The following is a 16,572-nucleotide window of genomic DNA, read 5'->3' as shown; positions in this document are numbered from 1 at the left end:
CAAGTATTTGTCATTCAGAACACGCAATAATGAGTAATTTCACATACATAGTTTTACTTATTCTAAATTTTTTTTATATATATTAAAAGGTAAAATTTATTCTTCATTTTTTTTACATATTAAAACGTAAAACTTAATTTTGTTATATATAATATTAAAACCACAAATTAATTTATATATTAAAACGCCATTGTGTATTCAATTATAAAATGTTATAACTATGTTTAATTTTATAAATACATTCACTTACCTTGATATAATTATGTAGAGCATTCACTATAGCTTTCAGAAATGTTGCCAACATTTCTGAAATAAATTGCTTGGAAACTTTGAACAAGTACATTAGGGATGAAAACGAATCTCCGGTAGCTAAAAATCTGATGGTTATTAAAAACTTAATTTTAGCTGGTACTGCCTCTCTAAAACGAGTGTTTTGTTTTTCTATTTCCGGCTCGATTTTTTTTAACAGATAGTAGAAATTCGTTCTGGACATTCGCGTAAAGTTTCTACACAATGTCTTCATCTAATTGCAAATCATCAATGATACCTAAATTTCGTGTTTTTAAATAATTTTTCATCCATATGGAACGCTATTTTTATCACGCCTCTTCTTCGCACTCGCAATAATTAGATACGCCGCACTAACCCCGAGAAGCAACGATGAATCTGACATGTTTTCTATTAAAACGCTGGAAATTGACTGCGTCATGACGACGTAGTGTGGACAGAGGAAGGGCATGCGTATGATTCGTTCAACAGAGGCATGCAACAAGCGTAAAATGAATTGAATGTTGAAACGCGAGTTGAATAGAAAGTTGAAGACGAAAGCGCACTAGTGTGGACATACGTTTAGAGTGGCCCGAGTATAGTGTTGTACTCAACTACACTCAACCACGACAGGTACGGTGTCGGTGGTGGTGTAATATATTAACAACGGTAATATAAATTAATACACAATGTATTAACTAATAACGTGGTCGCGGTATCCGGCGGTTCGAAGACAGTACGGTGTCTTCGACCGTTACAAAAACTGGACTGCTCTGTCCACCGCCGCCGCGGTCGTGCCGAGCCTACAACTGCGGGCCCGGGCCACAGAGTGACCACAGTAAATTAATAATAATACATACATACATACATACACGTTTAAAATATAGGCGCTAACATTCGGTCTTCCTGGCCAGAGGGATCGCCCTCGATCACAGTAGCGTAACAGCAATATATGTACATATCAAAAAGTAATAATTAAACAGACATGTACCCCAAACATAGGGCAAATTATAAATCATAACATACAGCTTAAATAAACTAAACATCGATCAATCCATACGGTAGTCCGACAAGTGGGCAGGTGGTCTCCTCGTACGTACTGGCCTGGTGGCCATGACTCCGTCTTCTTCCTCGACCTCATGTCGGACAGCTCGTACCGGCTCTTGCACTGCATTCTCGTCCTATGGTTGGACTGGGTCCTCTGTTTCGGCTTCAGATGGTACATCATTCTCATCCTCCCGAAATAACTTCCATGACTTCAGCTGAGAGACGTGAGTGGTAGTGGTGTAGACTTCACGCCCGTCGCTGGCCACCTCAGCCACACGGTAGGTATTCCCAGGTAACACTTCCATGACCTAAAGAAGTCTCACCCGGTATTTTACCTGTAATTTGGATGGCTGGTCCGGCTTAGGCTAGCGTAACATCACCACCACCTCGCCAACGTCATATCTCACACCTTCGTAGTGTCGTTAGTCGTAATATGACTTCATGCGGTCCTGTCCGGCGGTAATTGTATCACGGAGCTGCGCTTGTACTTCGTGCGGAGCTGCCCAAGCATTACCGGCTTGGCTGAGTCTTCCCAAGGCACCTCACTTGAACCGTGGAGTGCCTCGAAAGGCGACTTTTCGCTTGTTTTGTTGACGGCGGAGTTGAGATGTCGTTCTACCTCCGGTACCTTATCGTCCCAATGCACCTGGTCTTCGGTCATGATGCTCAACAGTGGTACGATGGTTCGGTTTGCCCGCTCGACTTGCCCATTTGCCTGCGGGTGCCTGGTCTAGTTGAGCGTGTGTCTGATTCCTCTGGTGTCGCAAAAGGTTTTGGAGGCCTTACCGGTGAATCATGTGCCGCGGTCACTGATAATACGGTCAGGAATACCGCGTGCTCCACAAAACGTGTCCAGTCGGTTCAGCACACTCGCAGTATCCGTAGAACGGCAGGGATACAAGTGCGTGAACTTGGTTAGATTGTCCACTAAAACGAACAAATACCGATTCCCGGCGGTACTGGTTTCAAATGGTCCGAGGTGGTCGACATGCACTACCTCAAACATACGGCTGTAGCCCATTTGCGCCTAAGAGCAGCCCATTTGCGCCCCGAGGGTTATGGACATTTGCGCCCAAAATAAAAAACTTAACACTCTGATTTATAGCCCAACTGCGCCCATTTTACATGCAACGTTGCTGTTGTTGTTTAAAAATATACAATCCTCAGTATACCTCAGATTCTAATTCAACATCACTATTTAAAATACAATTTGAATTGTTAATAGCGGTTATTGGATCATTTACACTTGAACAATTTAATACCGGAATCTTCTAGTGCCATACAATTTCCTAATCCAGTATCTTTAATTTGAGCATTTACCATTATTTTTTTGTACGCAGATTTAAATTGCCTCGCAGTTGGATTGTTGTTATAGCCACCCTGAGCTCTACCAAAGAATATTTCTATGTGGTCCAGGCTAAGTTTGTACATAGGAATAAATTTCAAGCAAATAGTATCAATATATTTGGATTTGAGATCTAGCAAAGAATTAAAACTTATCAAAAATCCTAAAAAACCAGTACATCTTTGAGATTTTAATAATAATTGGCCATTTTCTAATCTTAAGTTATTAACATAATAAAAAATAAAAGAATAAAAGAATAAACTTTTTCAAAGTTTTGTATACAAACTGCACCTTCAAAACCGTATGACATTAAATGTCTCGAGTTTAAAATGTCAAAAGCATCATTAAATAATCTAATAAAATGTATGGTGGCTTCACATCCTTCAAAAGCCTTAAGCTTTAAATTATCGTTACAAAATAATAAAGCATCTGCTACAGAATTTGATAGAAGTTGACTGGCCAATTTAACCTTCATTTTTTTTTTATGTTCTTTTATGTTCTTTTTTTTAACTTATTACCTAAATGACACTTTTCATTTTCCTGCAAGACCAATAATTGTTTAATATAATTAAAATTAATAACTCCACCATTATGATCAATTAATATTATCTTTTCACCAAAAGTATTGCGCACAAGTTTGATGATCATATGTGCAGCATCAAACATAATATTAACATTTAAATCTCGGATCTTAAAACTAGTTACAATATCAGCAGGATTGAGGATTTGTATTCAAGTTACAACCAAGAGCTCTAGCCATGCTTACATTTACTGCGCAGCCATCAAATGTCAAGCTAATAACTTTTATACCAGTTCCAGAAACTACATCTATACAACATCTAACTAAATTTACTTTTTGTGAACTATTTAAATGATTAAAATAAATTAAAAAATATCCAACTGGAATTTTCCATGAAGCATTGATACCCACAGCCATCAAAACATAATATTCAGTTGCTTCATCTAATGTTTCATTCTGTATTTCTGATCCAAAATTGATGTAGCCGTGATAAGTAGTACCGTCCCATTCAACATGCTTCCTAATTGCCATTTCATCCATGAGCAATGAGCAATAAAGTTGAGTGGGTGAATTTTTACAAACTAAAGATAGTGTGTTAATAGCTTCTTTAGTGAAACCAGGCTCAGCATCAACATGTAAATACCACTTGCTAAGCGTTCTCAGACAAGGAAGCACATAATTAAATTCTTCACGCACAAAACGATATGCTTTTGGAGAATACAAATTAAGCGTGATAGCAAATTTTCTTAGTTCAGCACTATACTTTACAGGCAGTTTTTGTCCAGCATTTTTTTTAATAAAATTAGTTATAAGATCTTTATGCTTACTAAAATTACTGTCTATCATGTCTGCTTGATCTTGATGGACTAAATTTTTATTTTTCAAAACTTGAACAACATCTAAAACAATATGCACAATGTGATATATTAATTACTATATCTATAGGAGTTATAATTGTGAAATTATTTTTATTTTTTTTAAACTGTTGTATAATAAATTATGTATATAATATCTAAATATCTAAATACTTTTTAATGAGGAAATTTGTTTTTTTTGACGTCTTAGTTGTTGATTTAGAATCTTGATTTTTTTCTTCTGACTGTTGTTTTCTTGCATTAAAGAAGATATTGTTCTTTTTAAATAATTTTTTCTTGGCGTATCATTATTGATTTCTTTCACAACTTCAGCATTCAAAAGCCTAGAATTTACCCACAACAAGCAAACAATTTCATTATAATAGATGGACATAATTATTTTATTATTTTATTTAGTTCATATGTACTTTTTGAGTAAGGGGCTTCTTTAAAAATGATGTTGATGGTTCACATGTCAACTGGCTACAGTCAGTAAAAATGGCATTTGAGGAGTATGAAGGTTGCTGAACACTTAATGTATCAATTGGTTGAACACCTTCCATTTGAATACTATCATGGTCAACCTTTCATAAATTTAAAATTATAATTGGTTAATAAATATGTAGGTTATTACAAATATTTAAAAATTAAAATATATACTTATATGACTTAAGTCTTTTAGTATATACTGTTATACTTACAATTATTGATTTAACAGAACAAGGTTTTGAGTTACTGCTACCAAGTTAACAACTCACCTCGGGAATTTCAATTTTTGCCTATAAAAAATAAAAAGTATATACGATAACAAAAATGAGATGATATTAAATAAAACAAAATTTTAATTATTCTTTAAACATACTGATTTCACACGATCAACTACAATGGATGGAACAGCGGTTTCATTTAATAATTTTGTACGATTATAGTTTTTAAAACAACCCATGGTGAAATGTTCAGAGCAAATAATGCTCTTAAGTTTAGTTTTTAAATGGTCAACACCACATTTTTTAAAAAAATCCAACCATTGAGCTCGATAATTCTCATTCTTTAGAATTCTTAAATAATAATAAAAAAAATATTAATATAGGTATATTAAATATAAAATTTGTAAAAATATGAAATCATAACTTATTATTCTTATACTTACTGATAGAAACTTATTCCAAGATCTTTGTTTTTAGAATTACTCGATCGACCACACACAAAACAACTTGGCATTTTGAAAGTATTAATGTATTACAATTAAATTACAATTAAATTCACTAGGAAACGTGTTTAACGTAAGACGAGTAAAAAAGAAATGACCAATGACCAATCTTAATATTGTGAGAAGTAACATACATTCGTAGAGTATAATAATCAAAAGGAATGTCTGTGGGGCTATTATGTAGGCAGGCTAACTACCTGTTGGGTCTTTTCTATTCATACTCAAGGACAGGGACCCGACTGGTCTCTAACAAATAACAATGGGTCCAAAAAAATTAGTCCATTTATTAAAACGCACAGGTGAATTATCGCGATTAGGAAATCTATGCGTTCCTTTATTGTTACTACATCCAAATACACTACAATACAGCATTATTTTCTTCGAATATTAGTATTTGAGTATATTATAATATTATTGTACACATACGGAATAAAAATAATATTACGCGACGCACTACTGCACTACGCACCGACTAGGAGAAAAATGAATACTGACGAATTTGTTGTTGAGACACAAATTGTAATAATGCATTTTTCGGTCAACAGTAAGTCTTGGAACTATTTATGGATATCAAAAATAAATATTTAATCGGCGATTAGCGATCGGCAGGCGACGAGAATATTATTATACGTATTCTTCATACGGTTTGCTGTGACCGACCGCCTGCCAGTGCCGCGCGGAGACGTCCGACGCAATGACGCCAAAGGTATATTTGGATTTCACCGTATCTCTGTAAATAATTTTTTTTTTTCACATTCTGTTTTCATGATTTTTTTTTTTATACCACTCAGTATGAAAACCAAGCATAAACAATTTTTTTTTTTGGGGTTGTGTATGCCTTTAAGCCAGTTTATGTCGTCAGCTATACGCACATGTGCAGAAACTGGTCAACTTTGCAGTAAAACGCAATTGATACCGCAAATTTTATAGAATTTATGAACAATTTATTTGATTGTTTAAATAGTAGATCACTTTATAGTAATAATCCATAACTTCATTCAAAACTTTTTTAATAAATGCTTCAAAATACTTTATAAACTTGAAAAAAATCAAAAAAGGAAAAATTTTACAACTTCCATGCTTTAAGGGGATTCCATACCGACCGTTTTTAAGGAGTTGAGTATAGGCAATTTTCAGACAATCTGTAAAGTACGTGCGTTGTGGCGTGCATGTGTGCGTGTAGTAAATGATCATTAGTGTGAGTGACTTCCCTGTACCGCGGCCCATCTATCGTTCCACCGCCGTATACCCGACGTGCAGCGTGTCGCGTCTAATATTATTTTTATTGTCCAGCGCTCTAATGACTATTTAAAACTGAATGTGCCGGTCTATTACCGGTCGTTATTACTTATTCCGCTATTACCTACGTATTGGTCATATTAATTATCAATAATTAATATTTATGTATTATTTATTATAAATTATAATACTATATAAACTCTCAAAAGTAATTTATTATAATAAAATGAATTGAATGTGAAAAAATAATAATATAAAATACAAAAATTGTTTGCCAAAGGTTCATTCTGTATTCCATACTAAACAATATTTTATGAATTATGAAATATATATTATATTAGACGTTTTTAACTATGTGATTCCTACACTCTACTTTTTCAATCATTAGATTATAATATATAGATATATTTATTATTTATATTTTGTTATAAAATGTACAATGCAACATTATATTGTTTACATATTATTATGTATTTGTATTGAGATTTTTATAGTAGAAATATTAATAATAATGTCAATACAAATAAGATACGTTATTTTGTTATTTATAATAATTTGGTTTTAAATTATTTAAATTGTTAAACTTTTTTTTTACTTTGTTTATTCATTTTCTGTTCGTTCCTTCTCCGTTTCGCTTCCAGTATATTGTTTGGATTTCGAATAGGCATTGATCTTGGGTGTCTTGGATCTACTAACTCCGGTAATAAACAATTGAAAAAAAAATCATTTAGTTTAGGAAACATTTTTGTCTGCCACAAAGTATCATCTCTTTCAATTTTTTCATACTTGATTCCTTTTCTAGTCCAACAAGCTATAATTCCATATTTTCGCTTAGTAATGTGTAACTGTCCCTGAACTTGGTAGTAATATTTGTGATTTCTATCTATACCTGTTATTTCTTTATTTTTGTTAGTTTTCCAAATAGTAATTTTTTTTTGAATAATTGCTTCGTCGGGATATAAATTTTCTGCTGAATACGGACATTTTATTTCGACTAAAGTGTCTTCCCCGATTAAACCATCAGGAGTAGCTCCTAAGAAAACATCAATTGAATCAATAAACAATCCACAATCGTTAATTTCAACTTCTAAAGCCAATTCTAAATCTCGTCTGGCTTGATATTCATGTTCCCTACCATATTCCAGGGCTTTGGTATCGAGATTTGTAGAGTAAAGTAAACTTTTTAACACTCCTTCGCATCCAGTGTCTGGGCGTAATGCAATAATTCTTCCAAAGTTTGAGGCTGTAATTATATTCCTCCTTAATTCAAACCATTTAGTGGAATTTGTTTGATCGACTGTTTCTCTTTCAATATTTATGCGATTATCGGCTATTATTTTTAAGTTATTTAAAAAAAATTTTTTTTCTTCTTCATACTCATTTTCAGTCATATCCGGTTTTTGGGCATTATTTCCGTATGATGGATCTGCAGAGTCATTTACATATTTTAATTTTTTGCGATATGTTTTTTGTCTCAGTTCATTTTGTCTGTTGCGTTTTTTAAGGCGATTTAATTCTAATATTGACGATGGACACTTTTTATTTGGACTGCGATGTAATAAAACTTTATGCAACGTGTATAAGGGACGTTTGGTATTTTTTATTACAGTCGCTGCAGAGCATCGACCTTGATAAGACCCAGACATTGCACAATTTACCCTTTTCCCTCCTATTAATTTCGCAATAATTCCATTTAGTGACTCGACAACGTTACTATCAACGTTTTCAATCAAACTACGACTATGCCCGGCTAAATAACGGATATGTTTCATTATTGTTGAGTAAAAATTAGGATCTGTAGCTTTCATTTTTTCAGTGAAATTTGTACATTGAGCGTTTGTATTATTTGTATCATTGACCGTTTCACAAAAATAAGCCGCACATTTAGTATGCTGACCAAATACGTGATCGACACAATTTAAAATATCATTTTGTAAATCTATTTCTGAATGTTTATTTTCTTTTCTATACTTAATTGCTGTAACTATACCTTTTCTTATACGTAATATATTATTTTGAAGTAGCTTTCTGTGAACTAATTTTCCAGCATCTCTTTTTAGATTCTGAATGGAGTGATGAATATATTGATTTTACAATGATGTGTGTTTTTGTGTCGGAGGACGAAATTAACTTATGGACAACCTTGTATTAAATTTTTATATGAATTCAAAAAAAATTATGAATTTTCAACTAAAAAATAACCGACATATAAACCTGAACAATTAACGAAATATTTTGAAAAAAAAATCCTGTGAATAAAATGTCACTTTAAACAGCTGGTAGAAGTATCACATTTTTACAGCTAATACTTTTTGAATAAAAATAAATATCAAAAATCGTTTGAGGCTAAAACCTTCGGGGGGTCAAAAGGGAAAAATTCTCAATATTTTTGGCCAAACCTTTTTGATAATTAAATACAAAGTTTCTCATAAGTTTTACTTATCACAATTTTTTTATAAGCGTTTGAAGTTCAAATATTGAGAAAATTCGTCAAAATCGCGAATATTTGCGAATTATTCTGTAGTTCAAAATGTATACATTTTCTTGGATTCATAGCTAAGAATTGAAAATTTAATACAAGGTTGTCCATAAGTTTTGATTATAATAATTATAAAAAAATCGAGCATAAGTCAATTCAAACATTTTTTACGAGCGTCTAAATTAAAAATTCACTAGCGAAATTGCGATTTACTATCAAACTGGTTTAGATATAAAATAAATAAATAAAATATCCTAGACTGACAAATCGTCTTCGTTCAGAATCGTTTTTCATATACAATGATACACATAACTTGCTTCACTCATAACTTAAAATAAATAATTCAATACAAATTAACTTACAAATCAACTAAACCGTCGCTTGATATCTCCACTATTTTTTTTATGAAATTAAATCCATTACCTTTCATTTTTTTTCGTTTTTTTTCGTTTGACAAACACTTATTTTTAAATTTTCTCATTTTTCAAAAATTGGAAAATTTCTAGACTTACAAAAACTAAGTGCAACTACAACTATAAAACTATAAAAGTATATTATGCTACTATTATATGTGCACTAAAGAATAAAGATCTGAATATCTGATAATCGCCGTGACGGTTTGAGCGTGAATGCGAATGTGCCATGTAATATAATATTATATATTATTATAATATTATAGTCAGCGACGCGCGACGGCGACAATAATTATCTTCGATTATTATCGGTAAAATTCGGGTTATATTATATTTAGATTTCCGATAGTGCGACCGACGGCGAGCTAGATAAGCGTTGCGCACTCGCACTCGCATGAGCATGTCACATTATGCCTAACAACAAATTTATTTCGTCGCGAAATGTAAATTATAGACCTAAACGAATTCCAACATACCGACTTGAGTTTTACTCCTATAATAATTTTGAAAACAAATTTTGTTTTGTTGTTCAATCAACTTTGAATCCTTCGAGCCACATTTTTAATTTATTATTCTTAAAAAGAAAAAACCTCACTTGAAATTTAGAAAAAAAAACTTGTATTCTTAAAAATGATAATGGAGATAAATAGTTTTAAATTTTTTTTTTTCTATTCTGATTCGAAGGATTCAAAATATACTTCATAATAAATTCAAATATGTTTTCAAAATTATTATAGGAGTAAAACTCAAGTTAGTACGTTGGAACGCGTATAGATCTATTTTACTCTAAAAAGTGTTAGTGTGGAATCCCCTTAAGGGATTTACGCAAACTATTAATGTTATTTTACAATTTTTCGAGGAAGAAAAATGCAATGACATTTTTTTTTTAATGACAAATCGACTCAATCAAGATAAGCTTGAAAATGTATTTAGTATTTTTCGGCACAAAGGGGCTATATAATAAAAATCCAACTGCAAGGACAATAAGAACTTCTATTAGAAGTGGTAGTATTTTTTCTTTGTGTGCTTCCACAGCAACTAACCGTGAACCATCGCAAGAAACAAATAATTTTATATCAATCGATGTAGATAAAATATCTAACACAGAAACTATAGAAACATATTCTGATAACGAATCAAGTATTTCTTCGAGTTCATCTGATAATAAGTTAAAGCGTATAGATGAAATTCAAACAGACAGGATCACCCTAGAAGATTGTTCAGTCACTTATTTTTCTGGATACCTTATATACAAATGTTATAAAAAATTGAATTGCTACAATTGTCAAAATAATTTACAAAATTTTAAAATTTAAAATTTAAATGATAAAAACCAACTGCTTTAAATAAATAAAAATTATTCTTGTTGTCAACATGATATCGCACTAAAGACACCATCAATTAATTATAATAATACTATGTGTCTATGTTATAATATTAAATATTCAGTATACATTTTATTTATTACATTAAATTTCAGTGAACGATTCCAGAATCTCTACTAATGATATTGCTGAACTAAAAAAAACGATTCATGAACAAACAATTGAATTTAAAAAAAGAGACCAAAATGTAATGCTGCAATTGTTGATGTTGGTCAGATCTAATAGCAAAATTTGTGAAGCTGTCCAGAATATTGACAAAAAAGTTGGATACATGATGAAAGCTGATACTAGGACGCGAGCATTAGCATTGCCTTCGCCTAATATTCCTACACCATTTCTTAATCTTTTACCAAATCAAACCATTGAGAATGTAACTGTTGTTGAAAATATGCTTTCAAATATATATGACGGATTCTCAAATAAAGAACAATTGGTACGATTAAATAATATAACTTAATTATTTTTGTATATTGTTAATATGTTTAAAGAATCAAATTATTAATTTACTATGTATACTACGGTAAGGTAAACATAGTGAGTATTCAGAAAATGAAATTGAAAAGGAGATGATTCGCAGTGTTGTGAAACGTTAAGCTGAAACACAACTACACATACAACCGAGTAAGATAATAAGACAAACACTTCATTTAAACCAAGGTGATAATCTAAAACATAGTGATATTCATTTACTAAGAAATTCTATGTACGCCGCCAGAAAAAAACAGTTTCCAGCGGTTCCAAAAAATGTAAATGAAGCAATTAATCAGATTAGGGAAATGCAAGAAAATTTGTTATTTAAAGGTGAACAGTTTATTTATTTAAGTAATGACGAAAATGTAGTACTTTTAACTTGTCCAAAAAATTTAAGTGTTTTATGTAATGCTCAACACGTTTTTGGAGACGGTACATTTGATTACAATTTTTTTTAACCAGTTATACGATCCATATTTATCAAAATAATTTTTATGTGCCTGTAATTTTTTATTTTTTGAAGAGTAGGTAAGTCAATTTCAACGTATAATACAATGTGGATAACAATTCAGGATCTATGTGTTCATACACTTAACCAAGAACTAAATATTAAAGAGTTCCATGTGGATTTTATGATTTCCGCACACAATGCTTTACTAAATCTTTATCCCGACTGTAAAATTGTGACTTGTACTTTTCATTTAGTTCAATGTTGGTTTCGGCACATTCAAAGTAACAAACAACTATTACTTGAATATAATAACAAAAATTCCGATATTGGGAATAGGCTTAAAAGTTTTTTTGGTTTGCCGTATTTACCCCCAGAAGAAGTAGAAGATGCCTTTACACAATTAATATCAGATTGCCCGACGTCAGATTTCTCATTTTCCGACTACGTGCTTGAAACATATATACTTCCCGATTCAAAATTTAATACTATGTTATGGGCAGGACATCCAAAAGACGAACCTCGAACTACAAACGGTGCAGAAGCATTCCATAGACATTTTGACCAACAATTTTACTCTCCACATCCCCACATACACCAAGTAATTGACGTAATTCTTAAAATACAAACGGAATCAGATTTAAAATAACATCAATCAACAAAAATATAAATAATTATCGCCGTAAGGAGTCAATAGAATCAGTCGAACATCGCATAAGCTTATGGACAAAATATAGATCTGGCGAAATAGACCGAATGAAATACTTACAAATAATGGGAAACTGTTATTACGGAAAATAATAGACACGTTTACCAATCATATCGACTATAGGTCTATATCACTATATTAAAATTAAAATTAACACATTGTACACAAACATTATATTATATGCATTTTTAACATAATTTATTAACAATTATTATTAATAATAAGCAAGTATTAACATGCATTTTAACCACACCTATGAATATATTCATAGACAGTCCTAAGTCTGTTAAGTGAGAAGGAAAATGTATGTAGGTACTTTAATAATTTACTTATTAAGAGGGTATTAAAAGGTCAGGCCAAAAGGTAACTGTGCGCAAACCATGTGCATGTTTACGGCTCTACTGTTCCCAAACGAGTGGTAGTTATGTGCCCAAAAAAGTTGTCTTTTTGGTATTTGTGCGCAAACCAGTACCGCCCATTATTATTATTACGGTACAGAAGATACTTTTAAGAACAATACATTATAGATTGGTCATTACACTTTACAGTTTACACTCGTGACACCCACAGGGAATTATTATTATTACAAATATTTAAAGCTATTAAAAATTAAAACATGACATCTCAAAAACTTGTTAAAACTTTAAAAATAATAAAAAATACCATGTGTTTTTCTAACTTAATAAGTACAATTAATCAAAAAGTAACAAAATTACGTATATATACAACAAATATTAATATTTCAAAAACAAGCTATTTTGAACTAAAGTTTAAAAAAATCATTTTTTCAAAATTTTTACTACTTAGCCTACTTCTTTTTTCAGAAATTGTTTGTCCTGCCTTCGAAAATATACGTTCACATGGAACTGATGTTGCAAGTACACAGAGACGTTTTTTCACAAGCTCAAACAAACACGGATACACATTTCGATTGTCTTTCCACCACTTCAGAGGATTTTTATGCCTTGGAATTAACCCTTCTTGTAGGTATTTATCAATTTCAACAATAGCTGCGGATGTTGGATTTGTGGATATCAGTTGACTACTTACCTTTTCATCAAAGTCATTCCAAATAGAATCACATCTAACGTCACAGATTGATTTTTTTATCGCTGGCTGCATCGTATTTTTCATTCCAATATGTATGGCAGTAGCTTTATTAATAATTGATTTTTTTGATTCTGTTTAATGAACTATTATTTAAGAATCCATATTTTTTAAATCTCGGATCGAGTATAGTAGCTTCCGCATAAATTTGTATTTTTTCAATTGACCTAAATCTCTGTTCTACCTGTTGTTTTAATATGGATATCATATTAGTTGATTGTTGTGAATCATAAAACTGTGTATCCAAGTATGTACAATGTTTAAGAAGTGCTCGACTAAATACAACAGATTTTGAAATAGAAACCGATTTTTCACTACTTATTTCTACAGTCATTTCCTTAAAATATTTTAATACTTCACAGGACTTGGAAATAATGTGCCAGTCTTCATTGGTCAAGTAAACATTATAATTACACTCTACTAATACGGAAGAAAGTGTTATTTTAAGATTCTGAATACGCTGGAACATCTCATACGTTGAGTTCCAACGTGTAACGACGTCCTGGATGAGCATTACAGGTGGTGTTAAGCCCAATTGCTCTTGCATAGCTCTAAGTTTTTCAGCTGCCTGTGGACTTCTCTTAAAATGTCCAACAATTCCTCTTATTTTATCTCTTGTTTCAGATATTGACTTAAGCGCAGTTTGTACTGCCAAATTTAAACTGTGGGCAAAGCAACCTACATGCCTCCAACCACATAAACTGACAGCATTAACAATATTATGTGCATTGTCAGTTAGTTGTACATGCTGCAATGTTATTTTCCAAGCCCCATTTCTTTATGACCGCCAATAAATCATTTTTCAAATTTTCTGAGGTGTGCGATTCAGAATTTTTGAAACAAGAAAGAAGATAGGATCTTAATTCACATTCATTATTTTTAAAATGGCATGTGACAGCAATATAATTTTAATTTTTTATAGAAGTCCAACTATCGGTGGTAATGCTTACATATTTTGCATGGTCTTTTATGTCTTGTTTCACTTTATCATGTATTTCATTATACATCATAGGTAATAATGATTTCGACAACGTTTTTCTCGATGGAAGTGTATAACCGGGATTTAACAAATTTAAAAGTTTTACAAACTCTCTATCTTCAACAATACTGAAGGGATAGTATTTTTTCACAATCATTTTCAGAACTTGTTGATCTATAATTTTACGGCGTGATGCACCAAGAGGCTTAGATAAATCTTAAACAAATCTAGAACTTTGAGGACGAATTGCATGTTCATTAGATGGAATTTGTAAGGACGTTTCAGTTTGGTTTATCACTAGGTTAGTTGTTGAAATAATTGTATTCTAAAAATATATATTATATATATTATTTAATATTAGTATAACAGTATAAGTAATTATTTAGTATTTATGTAGTCCTAACTAATAGAAATAAATAAAAAACTTATTAATTGAAATAATTTAGTTATTTATTTAAAATTATTTTATTTTATTTGACAAAATATTTTTTAATTTAACTTACAGTAGTAGAAGTTGATGGAGCATCATTTGGATCATCAGCAGTCTCTTCTAATACACGTGTATTTCTATTCAATAAGTTGACAGTGCAATGTTTAGATTTAATATGTCTAATTAAGTTAGATGTTGAAGAACGATTATTTTTTAATTTTGTACGACAAAGACCACATTTTACATTTATGTTATCTGAGTCAAGTTGGAAATAATCCCAAATAACACTGGACTTACTCATTTTTAAATATTTAAATATTATAAGTGAAAAAGAATGTTACAATTTTAAAACACTAACTTTGAGCACGGCAATAAACTGAACAAGAATACAAGATGATTATCAATTAAGATGTGACAATTTAAGTCAATGTTATTATATTATGTTAATGACGATTTTATACCATCAAATCATATTAGTTTCCATACTGAAACAAGACTTGATATGTTATAACGTGTCACTATGCAGTAGGAGTGTATATACTATATGCGATATTGAAATTTTTTTTTATGTTTATATTGGTTATCATTTTAAATAATAGTTATACTAAATAATACTAGTACAAATTAACATGTATGTATATTATAATTACTATTTATAATAATATATCTAGTTGTAGAAATTATCCGAGTGTTTACACTTATATTTTAAGAAAACCAATTATAAAATCGACGAAAACAGCGATAACGGCCTCCGACGTTCAGCACGCCGACGCCGGTCGATAATATATACGATATTACGATCTGTCGACCGACATAATATTTCATTTGATTGTTAGACACTTGAAAAAGATGAATTTATTAGTTTGATAGATTTTTATAATGATGATTTGGCAGATAACAATAAAGATATTTTGATATCTGAGTTAAAACTTTGGCAACGTAAAATACTTGCATTAGATAAACAACCTAAAAATGCTATGGATGCTTTAATTATCTGCAGTGACATGTATCCAAATATATACAAATTACTACAAATATTAGCAATATATATTTTATGAATTTCCTATTATAATAAAAATAAAAATGACGTTTAGTTAAACTAATAACTTGTAAATTTGATCATAAATATATTTTAACCACCCCCCCCCCCCCCACCAGAAAAAAATCGTATCTACGCCGCCGCTGTATATGACATATTATTGTATTGCATTAAACAACAAAAACAATTTAGTAAATTAAAATTAATGAATTAATGGATTAAAAAAAAAAAAAAAATTAATATTAAATAAGGTGTTCATACATTTTTATAAATCAATAGTTCATATATTTAGTGATAGATGATCTAGTACTCTGAAGTAACTCTTAAAGTCTTAAACGAATTGTCATACGAGAACGAGTTGTTTAATTTAATGAACTAATAACTAGGAGTTAATGGGAGTCAATTGTTAATTGGGAGTAGACTCCCCGAGTCAAATCATTTGAGTGAACTGAGTCAAGTGAACTGACTCATGTTATTGAGTTGAAAATCCCATCTCTATGAATGTGGCTTGATACCGCGCTGGCTAATAAGCCCGTAAGCTCTGCTTCTATATTGGCACACAACACGTCGCAAGCGCTAGTGGTGAATATTCCAGCTGTTCCGGTTATTTTATTTGGTTGCCAGTTTAAA

Source organism: Metopolophium dirhodum, chromosome 1 (assembly GCF_019925205.1).
Source record: "Metopolophium dirhodum isolate CAU chromosome 1, ASM1992520v1, whole genome shotgun sequence".
Classification (NCBI taxonomy): Eukaryota; Metazoa; Arthropoda; class Insecta; order Hemiptera; family Aphididae; genus Metopolophium; species Metopolophium dirhodum.
The sequence above is the reverse complement of the archived record's forward strand: the minus strand, read 5'-3'. Positions refer to the sequence as shown.